Below are 11933 nucleotides of genomic sequence, written 5' to 3'. Positions count from 1 at the left end.
AATAAAATGGTCAAGCACCCATCACTGGACCACTTTATATGGATTGACCCTGGTACAATGAGACATCCCTTTGCCATGCAGTTCACAATGGTTTTCAGAGTATGGATGTTGATGTAAACTGGCGAAATATAAAGGTAAATGCAGTCTACAAAGGAGGCTTCATACAAGATTAGATTAGGTGTACTTCTTGTTCCAGTAGAACCATAGTGAGGAGATTCTCCAAGATGTAAAATTTACTGGAAGAACAAGAATACATAATGTAAAAAGGAAAACAAATGTACCGATGTACCGGTACTTTCCACAGGTCACAACTGGAATGGTCCTAATGGATGTGAAATAAACCAAAAAAGTCTGGAACATATTTTCATTTAGAAAGTAATAGATACCTTGTCAGAAAGTGTGTATATGTTCAGTACACTGAGGTGTATAGGATAATTCTTAGGCAGTTGTAGCCATGCATTATCAAATAGAAAATAGTTTAACAACACATTTACAGTAACTGAGTTACTGTACTGAATCTGTAAAAAAGTCAGATTGAACTTTGCGTTATTTGATATTATTAGTAACATACAGGTATCAACGTCAGTTGGTTCTACTGAGAAATACCATCAGTGGAGTAGGAGGAGTTGGCCACCAATAAATCCTCTACAGATTCCTCTTAAACTTTTTGTGGCTACTAGCAAATTATTGTAAATGTGTGTTCTTGAATAATGGACACCTTTCCGGAACAAAGTTACTTTAAATCTTTGTGAAATTTTTGCTTATTTCTAGTACTGGTTCAAAGAACTGAGCTGTTTGATAAGAAAAAAATTAAGGAATTAGTACAATGGGGAGCAGTAGTTAGTATCTCAAGTTTCCTAAATAGATCTCTGCAGGATGATATTGTACTTACAGCATAAATAATTATTTTTACACATTTTTGGACCCAGACAATAATAGCTTGGCTTCTTTCGTTACATCAAAAATAACCCCATATATTATCGAAATAAGGTAAGCATAGTATGCTAGCTCTTTTACTTTTATAGCGTCTTTGTGTGAGAACATTATAATTGCAAATAGAGATTTGTTTAGGTGCTTCGGCAGTTCTGCGGTATGGCCAAGTTACCCATTCTAGAATATTGTTCAAGTGTGTGGGACCCATTCAAAATAGAAATAGCAGAGGATATTGAACGTATACAAAGAAGGATAGTTCAAATGGGCACAGGTTTTTTCGTCCCATGGTTGAATGTCATGGAGATGCTGGTACAGCTGAACTAGCAGGTGCTCTAAGGTAGACACAGACTATTCCATCAAAGCCCTCTTAGAAAGTTTATAGATCCAAAGTGACAATCCTAGGAATATGCTATAAACCTCTGGTTATCACACCAATAGGGATCCTACAAGCATGATTAGACTAATTACTGCTCACACAGAGCCATTTAACCAGCTATTCTTCTTGTGGTCACAGTGCAGTCAAGAGGGCAGTTCGTTTATAAATGAAATCAACAAAAAGGGTCCATGAATTGAGCTTCAGAAGAAATATTTTGCTACATCTATAGAAACTGAACATGATATGACTGTAGTAGGAGGAGGGTATTCTCCCTAAATCTAAGTTTTGATATGACTGCCCATGTCCGGCAGTGTCATACAACTTAACTGATGTATTCTCAAGATAATCTAAATGGTTAATGGAAAATCTCATATTAAGATGTGAAACAAATACTAACAAAGAGATAGAGGGGCTGGCCAGTACTTATCTCAGCTTAGTACAGCTGATAGATTCACAAAACAGAACAGAAAATTTACATTCCTAGCTTTTGGAACTTTGTTCCTTCATCAGGGAGGAGAGAGGGGAAAAAAGGGAAGAAGGGGAAGTGGATTCAGTTACTCACAACCCAGGTTATGAAGTAACAGTGAAAGGTAAACAGGGAGGGTAGCAAGGCTGGGGGCATGGTTGTCAGAGGGGAGCCAAAGATATTCTACTGTTAAGTGAGTAACTGAATCCTCTTTCCCTTCTCCCCTTTTTCCCCTCTCTCCTCCCAGATGAAGGAACAATGTTCCGAAAGCTAGGAATGTAAATTTTCTGTTCTGTTTTGTGAATCTATCGGCTGTACTGAGCTGAGGTAAGTATTCTCAAGGCAGACATTTTTGTTATAATGCTGTCAACTACTTTGACAATAGAGAGGGTAGATCTAAAGCCATACTGTACTGTACTGAAAATATTGGGTCATCTGCCAGTGTGTGTTATTTTAGAAATTGTTGGGACAATTGAAATGGATTGGTAATTGTTGGATGACAGTGTGTTGACAGCTTTTATTACAGATAGTTTTATGTATTTTGTGTGTGACCTTCACATAATGTTTTGTTTATTATCAGTTTTGTTAGACATTATTACCTCTTTTCTTATATGTTCAGTAACGAAATTGGAAAAATGTTGGTGATCTGCTTTGGGATTAGCAACTGAGTTTGTTTATTATTTCACTAACCTCTCCACAAGTTACAACCACTGCAGTTGGAACTGTCTGTTTCTTTATTGCGAAATGGTAGCAGTGCCTTATTACCAATTCTGTGTCATTAACCACCCATGGCTGGACAGACAGCAGCAGGTTTACAATAATATTACCACAATAAAATGAGTACGATATTGCAAACTGTGATACTAAATAGCATATTATAAAACATAAAGTTAAGAACTAGATTACAGTAGAGACAGCCAATACTAGAACACAATGTAGTTAAACAGCAGAGTTGCTTCTGTTTTCGTGTCACCCAAGTTGCAGTTCGGGCAGGTACTGTTCTCTCAGCAGAAAAGTGCTCTTCAATACTGTACAAAGATTGCTCTGCTAATATACATAAAGTTTTAGTCCTAAGCTACTCAGTTGGTAATCACTGAATGTCCTTCAGTAGAGCATTAAATAATTTTTGGAGCACCATTGGAAGTTGTTGTCTTTACTAGTCTATGTCTGGCCTGTCTATAAGTACTGACTGTATTGTGAATGCTGTGTTGAAGAACATCATTACTCTTTGTGTATGTCTCATGATTTGTCTTTGTGTGAATGATGGAGTTGGAAATATATTTGCTGAAAACAGTCAGAACTAATATGTTTAAAGTGATGGTCCTCATTACTTTCTTTTGCAGTAAAAGAACATTCTTGTAGCCCACTAAATGACACCACAATAACAGCCCATAGTTGATGTGACTATGAAGCATTGCTTAGTATATTGTTTGTAGATATTGTTCCAATATTACAATTCCTAGTTTTTTAAGAGGCATAGGACCCATGAAAGTTTGAAACATGCATGTTTAGTGCTCTGTTGCCAGGTTAACTTGTATCAATGAAAAAGCCTAGAAGCTTAATAGCTGCTGGGTCGACCAGTGCTGCTCCAGTTTCACCGAGGCTCCAAATCATCCTCTGTGTTTTGTCTTCGTTAATTTTCATGTTGGTCATCATAAATCAAATCTTGGCCTCACTGAATAGGACTACTGATTGTTGAACATGCTGAACTACATTCTCCGCTTTTGAGATCTAAGTCGTATCATCTGGGAACTGCAAAGTGTGCCTGTTGCAGGTCCCTTAGGCACACCGTCTTTTTATTTTGTTCACCTGAGTCTGCTCCTTGCATTGAAACACTCTGTCGTCTATTATTCATGTAGGATTTGAGAGTTATTGAACAGATTTCCTAATACTGTATGATTTGAGCTTGCTGAGCAGGGCCTTATATGGGATACAATTGGATGCCTTACTAAGGTCACAGAGTACCAGTGCTGTAGTCTTCAAAACCCCAACTTACATTTATAACTGAATCAAGTGCTGGTGTTGTCATTAACTTGCCCTTCTGAAAGCTGTGCTACATGTCACAAAAGAGGTCATAAAAGGGGTTATCTACTTTGACATAACTTAATAGCTCATCTTTTGTTATAAATTTCATTACTTTAGCTAACAATAAATTAAATTACTTTAGCTAACACCGGTATTACAGATACAGGCCTGTAGCTTGACACTTCATATGGATTACTTTTATGTAAACTGGTACTGTGCTTGCTACTGCCTGGAAGTCTGGAAATTCCCCAGTGCAGAGGCATTAATTTATTACTACTGTGAATGGTTGAGCAATTTCACAGATAACAGTTTTTAATATACAGTAGTACAGGACTATCCATAAATATCACGGATCCCCAAGTGTTCGTAGTATTTTTACTGGATGCACTCTCCTCCACTTTGCCATTTGGAGTTTTTCCAAATTTCACAGCAGCTGCAGGATCTATTGCAAAGTCAGGAACTTTGCCTACTGTGCATTCAATTATGTTTATGAAATATTCATGAAATTCATCTGGACTACAAGAATTTCAGCAAGAGTTGGGCTATTACCTGTGTTCATTAACTAGATCCAATGCCACCTTGCAAAGATTGTGGGCTTCTTGAATAAATCTGGCATTACTTCCCTTCTTTGCTTTCTCTGCTTTTTCCTGTACACCTGTTTGGCCTGTAAATAACTGCAGTATAGTCTATCCTTAATGCCAGTATCTTCAGCCGATTTTACTTTATCATTTAGTAGTTGTACAATGCATATTTTATTTTAGCTAAGCTAGGAGTATACAATCTCTTTACTATGACAGTTTGCTATGTGTATGTTGATTTGGCAGTTAGATATCTGTTTGAGTGTCCAATCTTTGTCAAATTTGTCTTTAATGGTCGGGAACATGGAACTGAATGTATCATTTACTGCCAGTTCTTCAGAAATTTGGTGCCAGTCTGTAGAAGACACTAGTTTTGAAATCTTTGAAGTTTTTCTGTGTAATAAGCCTATTTCTGAACACGTAATTTGAATGTCAGTTGGGAATTTATTGTGTACTTACTTGGTCCATAGTTTCATGACCACTGTGTTGGAATGTACAGTCATAGGGTCAACCACACTTACTTCATAGTTCCAGCTATTTAGTTTTGTGATGATTGTATTAGGACAGATGTCTCCTCCTGTCACTAGATAACCCACAAAAGGTTGTTAAGTTTGTAAAAAATCTCTCCTTATCACTACCTTTGCTGATGTGAGTATTGAAGTCTTCATATAAGGCAGCATTTGCTCCTAGTTGTTCTAAATAACACAAACAACTTTCCAGTTGGCTGATGAAGTTTTCAAAATTTGCTACCTGGGGAACAGTACACAGAAACAACAATTAAGTTAGCATCAGGAAGTTCCAAAGCAGACAGTTCTCGATCTAAGTATACACAGAAGTTATTTATGTCAATTTTCCTGTCAGAGTGTTGTTCATATACACGGATCTATCACCATACGTAGTAGTTTTTCTACTCCATGGGTTCATTGTTTCCAAATTTTGAAGACATCTGTAGTATTCAGTTTCGGGCTGGGCTAGTCAGTGCTACACTTCCTCCAAAACCAATGATGATTTATCAAATACTGCTTCTGCCTTACTGACACCATTCTTGATGTTGGTTTTTGATATAGGATTGACGAAGTGTGCATTTAATCTGTAAGGAGGAGTTACAATACAGCAGTGTTTCTTTTCAGAATTTATTTCTGGTGTGATGACTTTTTCATGGTGGATTACATTTATTGACCTTGCATTTTGCCACCTCTGTTGCAGATTTGTAGTGATTTTCCCCCAGGGGGCTCACAGTTCTTTTGTGAGTTTGTGCATGGTGCACACGGGGGGCTGCATTTCCTTCCCTGTGCCCCATCCTCCCCGTCTTTGCTCCTTCCCCTCTCCCCACTCCTTCCCCTCTCCCAGTTTTCTTATTTATGTCAACCAGGCTATCCACCTGGTATCGTGTTTTCCTTCCAGTGTTGCTCACCTTGCCTTTTCTATTTCACCGTTCCTTGTTCATGTTTTTGGTTCCTCTTTGGTGTTTGACATCCACTCCTAAATTTCTTCCTTGCATCAATGGCATGGATACCTCCCCCCCCTTTGCCTCTTCCTTTCCTGCTGTAGTCTTCCTCCACCACTAGGTAACCACCAGGTGTAGCCCGTCCATGTTATGGGACTGTTACGTAACTATCTAGCCGAGCCCCCTGACAACACAGGTATTACAGTTCTGATACCTGTGCTGTTGCCTCCGCACATATAACTAGGAATCGTTGCTTGTCGTTGCAGGGTATCAGAACTACCGGCAATGGCCACCATGCCAGATGGCACTTGCTGTGACCATGTCTTACATTTCTTCAGACACATATGTTTTATGTGTCAGACTCTTCAAAAAGATGTGCACTACGAAGTGAACAAATTTTTGAAAAGTTGATTTTTTTTTTTTTTTTTAATTTTTGGCGTCCTACCTCAAACGCCCGAGGGTAGGGAGGCGCCACTATTAATGCCCCGGTTTGGAAATATTGTAGATCTGGGGCTGATGCACAGAGCAGTCTTGAGTGGTAGTGGGAAGTTGGGTAGTCTCCACGTGACCCATGTTTAGGTTTAGTGATTTTGCTGTTGCCTCTTCATTTATTGCTCTCACGTCAAATGAAAACAAAATGGATTTCTGTGGCTGGGAGCTATCAAGTGAATTAGAATACATTCACATAATTACGGAAGGCTAAAATGTGTTATTAGTTCCAGGTTTTATTTTATTTCCACCCTTTGGGACAGCAAGCATTGATCGGCTTGCAGAACAATGAAGCTATTTTTGTCGGTTTGCTAAAGAAATTTGGCTTACATTAATCTTTTCCCCTCAGGTAGCCAATTTCTTTGAAACGAAGTGTTTAATTCCACACTATTGGCTAGTTCCAACTGTTGGCTGCATTTCAAGTGCATGTTTTCATGTTTTAGCACTTATGGCATTATGCCATAATAAAGAACAAACATCAGATAATACAGTACTGGTACTCCCAAGAAAAATTACATCCCAATCTGGACATACAAAAGAGCACTTTAAGCCGAATTATGCATTTGAGTATGGTTTACGAAATTCCAATGCTCTTGGAGTATCCTGTCATGTGTTGTTTCTTTTATGACATAATGTAAGATCTTTTGATGTTTTACAAGTACAAACATACGTGCTACCTGCGTCATCGTAGCTGAGCAAGCGCAGTGACGCCTGTTATCTGGCGCTTTCTGGCACTGATGAAACAAACCTATTTCTAACAGGTCGTAGCAAAATATTGTGAATGGTTGTTTGAGAAGCATTACTTTCAAAGTAAATTTCCTTTTATGCGAGATGCACTACGTGATGTAAGAAATTCATCATACATTCTCACACAGAGCGTTTGACTCTCAATTTAAAAATCAACTGTTTGAGGACAACCATTAGAAGAATTTCAACCGCAAAAGATCAGACATTTATGTCGTCGTTCATTTGTGTAATGTATCTTAAAGATCAACATTATATGTGAAAGCTTAGCTTCTCTTGCAGCTTATTAATCTTAGAGACCAATATTAATGTGAAAGCTTTTCTTTTCTTGTAGCAACACTATGTACATTAATTTAAACCATTAAGTTTTCCTATTTGTGTGTTTGTGCTACTTAACAATGATGTTGCTATTGCCTGACTACGTCATGTGTCCTATGCTCTGAATATCCAGTGTCATCGGCTGACGAGATCACGTGACATGAGCTATGACTGGCTTACAAAAGCACATTGCAATCTTGATTCCAATGCTTCAGAAAGTAACATGCGGTGTTTGGTAGAAATTTAATTTATACTTTCCTAATTCAAAAACATGCAGTGTACATGTAGCTGCACATCAAACATCTTTCCAAAACATGTTTTTTTCCCTGAGTTTCGTTTTCTAAAGTGCTGGGAAATTCTATGCTGGTGTATAAAATCATAAACATTTAGAGTATTGATAAGTTTTACAGTTCTGAGGAAAAGTATACTGTCACTTATCACAGAAAAAGTGTATTTTGATCCGGGAGAAAGTGTATTTTCAACTGGGAAATCCGGGAATTATTTTTTCCTTGACTGTGTATACACCCTGAATAATTTCTGTGTATAATAATAATAATAATAATAGTAATAATAATAATAATTGTATGCTGTGACACTGTACTGGAGAGCACAAGCTCTCTTACTTTGTCTTTCTCATGCAGGCTGTGATAGCGAACAGCCATGCTGTATAAGTTGCATTATAATAATTTTTTTGTAGTAATTAAATGTGGTATGTTGTAAGGACTCTTGTAATTATTTTAAATTTACCTCCTTCCAATTCGATAACTCACATGCTTTCTTTTTGTTAAGTAATTTGTTACAGACAGGATCCAACAGTCAGCAGATCGTTGTGAAGAGATGCAGTGACCGAACGTGTATTGCACTTAATTATTAATTTGAATTTGCTCATAGCAGTCAGAAACCCTGACATTAAAGGCTGATCGTTTTAATTATCTTGCAAACCTTCTATGCAAACAATGATGCTGTCAGCACTTGCCCGTGTCAGACACCGGCCTCATGTTTAATAATTAGGTTGTCCTGTAAAATTATGGAGGTAAACAGAAATTGATTTAAAGAGAGAAGTGCAACATACCAATATAATAAATAGTTTGTGAATTGTAATTTGTTTATTTTGGGCACTTCCTATCCAGACAACAAGTACATCATGTTATCAATACCATCATCAAATATCATACATACCAGAACATACCTGATTGTATTAGTTACAAGAGTAACCTGTCCATACCATCATCAAATATGAAATGTACATGAGTGTATCGGTTAAGAGAGTAACATGTTCAACTGTCAGCAAAATTTTCATGTCACAGAATAAAATAACATTATTGAAATAATCCTCAAGACTACTACTGAGAGGCGGTACCTGGTATATCTATCATATTTGAATAAAACACACACACCCACACTGATTTAACAAAAAAATTTGTTTGGTGAAAATACTGTTCTTGGTGTTAGTTGAAATTTGTAGTTTTTCAAGGGTCAAAGACATTATAAAAACATATCTTTCTTTCTTCCTTTTTCTCATTCAGAATTATATTTTTGCATCTTGAATTTTGTGAATGTAAATTTTGAATTCCTCCATGAGATTAAGAAATTGTCTCATTTGAGCTCTTATGTTGGACGTCCAGTCGATCAGTGTTCATGGTTAAGTGCTTTAAAGTTGCCATATGTATATCAAATGCAGTTTTGTTCTGAGGGTATGTGTGCTACCTGAATCTAGTTTTGAAGGAATAAGTTTTGGGATGCAGATGTGTGTAGGGTCAAATGTAATCATATTCCTTAGCGTTTGTCACGCATGCTGGCAGGGTCTGCTCTTTTGGCTGGTTGTAGCCAATATTGTTGGCGATATTGTGCCTGATCAGGTTGAAGGCCTGAGATCTTTGTCTTCATGCAGGGTGTCAAGCCATCACTGCCTTGGTTGTCGTGCTGGTCATTTCCCATTTGCATTTAGGTTGAAACTAGTCTTTGCCACTGTTGTCTCGTCTGCTCTAATGACATGCCCATACCAATGTAGGCGGCTTTCTCTCATTTTGTCTACTATTGGTGCAACACCATATAGCCTGTGAACTTCATTGTGATGTGGTCATGCAGTGTTAATCCCAATGTGAACCTAATCTTTTTTATCTCCATAACAGCAAGTCTTTTCTCTACTTGTTTTGTTGAAGGCCAGCATTCAGCCCCATACAATGCAACTGGACAGATTACCAATTGGTATACTTTTGATTTGAGCCTGTTTGGAATTTTCTTGTCGCATAGTACTCCTGTAATGGAATGCCATATGAGCCGTGTGTTGCTAAGGCGGTTGGAGATTTCTGCACTCAGATTTCCATCAGCAGCAATTGTCGAGCCCAGGTGCTTAAAAGTCCTTGCTGTTTGGAGGTCAACACCATTGATTCTGATGGTTACAGAGTCATTTAAATCTGTGGAAAGGTAGTATGTTTTCAACGTATTGAGGAATAGTCCTACATCTGCAAGGTGGTCATTCCAGGCTCGGACTTAAAGAAGTTTTAGGGTCAAATGTAATGACTGCAGTAAACAGTACTTAGGGCAAATGGGGAGGAATTCTGAAACTAGATTCAGGGAGCACACGTACTCTTAGATTAAAACAGAATTTGGGGCACATATGGCAACTTTAAAGCACTCAATTACAAACATTAATCAAAATCTGGACATTCTACACAGAGCTCAATAGAGACAACTCCTTAATGTCTTTGAGCAACTCAGAGTTTATACTCATAAAAAGCAAGATCCAAATTTAATTCTGAATGTGCAGATCGAATACAGTCACAGTGCCCGTTTTAAAATTTATGATGATGTACTAAGGTGTTGATTGTTGCATCAAATGTCCAAAGCAGTAGGAGAGAGTATGCAGCAGGGCAGCTGGAACATGTGTACCTGTCTGAAGTCAGTGAAGAGGCCCTCCTGTGTGGCCCTCTATACGTGGCTGTATTCTGCAGACGACCGGTCGGCTCATGACACAACACCAAAACAGCGACTGTGTGAGGAAGCAAGCCACAATGAAGGCAGGTTTGAAGCAGTGCCATGGATATGGATGCCATCTATTTTTTAAATTAAAAATTATAAAAAAAATTTTTGTTTCTATAATATACAGAAGAACAGTGTTTATTTCCATTTCGCCCGTGCGACACTTCTGTGTTATTGTCAAAGTTAAGTTTTGTCACCTGAGGATGAAACATTGGCTGGTTGGTACTGTTGGGCCTTCATGACCTGCCCGGGAGGAGTTTAATTGTTTTAAGTATTGTCATTGTTCATGTCATAATAAAACAATTTGTTTGAATGTTGTCTAGTGATCTGTGAAGGCAGGTTTCCTAGACCCCACATATTTGACGTCAAGGCAGGATTGAACATTGGCGACGAATATTAATAAGAACCCAGTGCCTGGTGACCATGGATTTTCTTTTGTATTGTGCTGGCACTTTAATTCTGCTTTATCATTTTCGTTGCAGGGGTGTGTTTACTTGCTTTAACAGTGCCGGTTATAGTGTTTTTGTTACTTAGTGTGAACCATGGACCTTGCCGTTGGTGGGGAGGCTTGCTTGCCTCAGCGATACAGGTAGCCGTACCGTAGGTGCAACCGTAATGGAGGGGTATCTGTTGAGAGGCCAGACAAACGTGTGGTTCCTGAAGAGGGGCAGCAGCCTTTTCAGTAGTTGCAGGGGCAACAGTCTGGATGATTGACTGATCTGGCCTTGTAACACTAACCAAAACGGCCTTGCTGTGCTGGTACTGCGAACGGTTGAAAGCAAGGGGAAACTACAGCGCTAATTTTTCCCGAGGGCATGCAGCTCTACTGTATGGTTAATGATGATGGCGTCCTCTTGGGTAAAATATTCCGGAGGTAAAATAGTCCCCCATTTGGATCTCTGGGCGGGGACTACTTAAGAGGATGTCGTTATCAGGAGAAAGAAAACTGGCGTGCTACGGATCGGAGCGTGGAATGTCGGATCCCTTAATCGGGCAGGTTGGTTAGAAAATTAAAAAAGGGAAATGGATAGGTTAAAGTTAGATATAGTGGGAATTATAAATACAAAGTCAAATAGGGGTAATGCAGGAGTAGGTTTAAAAATGAATAAAAAAATAGGAATGCGGGTAAGCCACTACAAACAGCATAGTGAACACATTATTGTGGCCAAGATAGACGCGAAGCCCACGCCAACTATGGTAGTACAAGTTTATATGCCAACTAGCTCTGCAGATGACGAAGAAATTGAAGAAATGTATGATGAAATAAAAGAAATTATTCAGATAGTGAAGGGAGACGAAAATTTAATAGTCAAGGGTGACTGGAATTCGGTAGTAGGAAAAGGGAGAGAAGGAAACATAGTAGGTGAATATGGATTGGGGGTAAGAAATGAAAGAGGAAGCCGCCTGGTAGAATTTTGCACAGAGCACAACTTAATCATAGCTAACACTTGGTTCAAGAATCATAAAAAAAGGTTGTATACATGGAAGAAGCCTGGAGATACTGACAGGTTTCTGATAGATTATATAATGGTAAGACAGAGATGTAGGAACCAGGTTTTAAATTGTAAGACATTT

Source organism: Schistocerca piceifrons, chromosome 4 (assembly GCF_021461385.2).
Source record: "Schistocerca piceifrons isolate TAMUIC-IGC-003096 chromosome 4, iqSchPice1.1, whole genome shotgun sequence".
Classification (NCBI taxonomy): Eukaryota; Metazoa; Arthropoda; class Insecta; order Orthoptera; family Acrididae; genus Schistocerca; species Schistocerca piceifrons.
The sequence above is the reverse complement of the archived record's forward strand: the minus strand, read 5'-3'. Positions refer to the sequence as shown.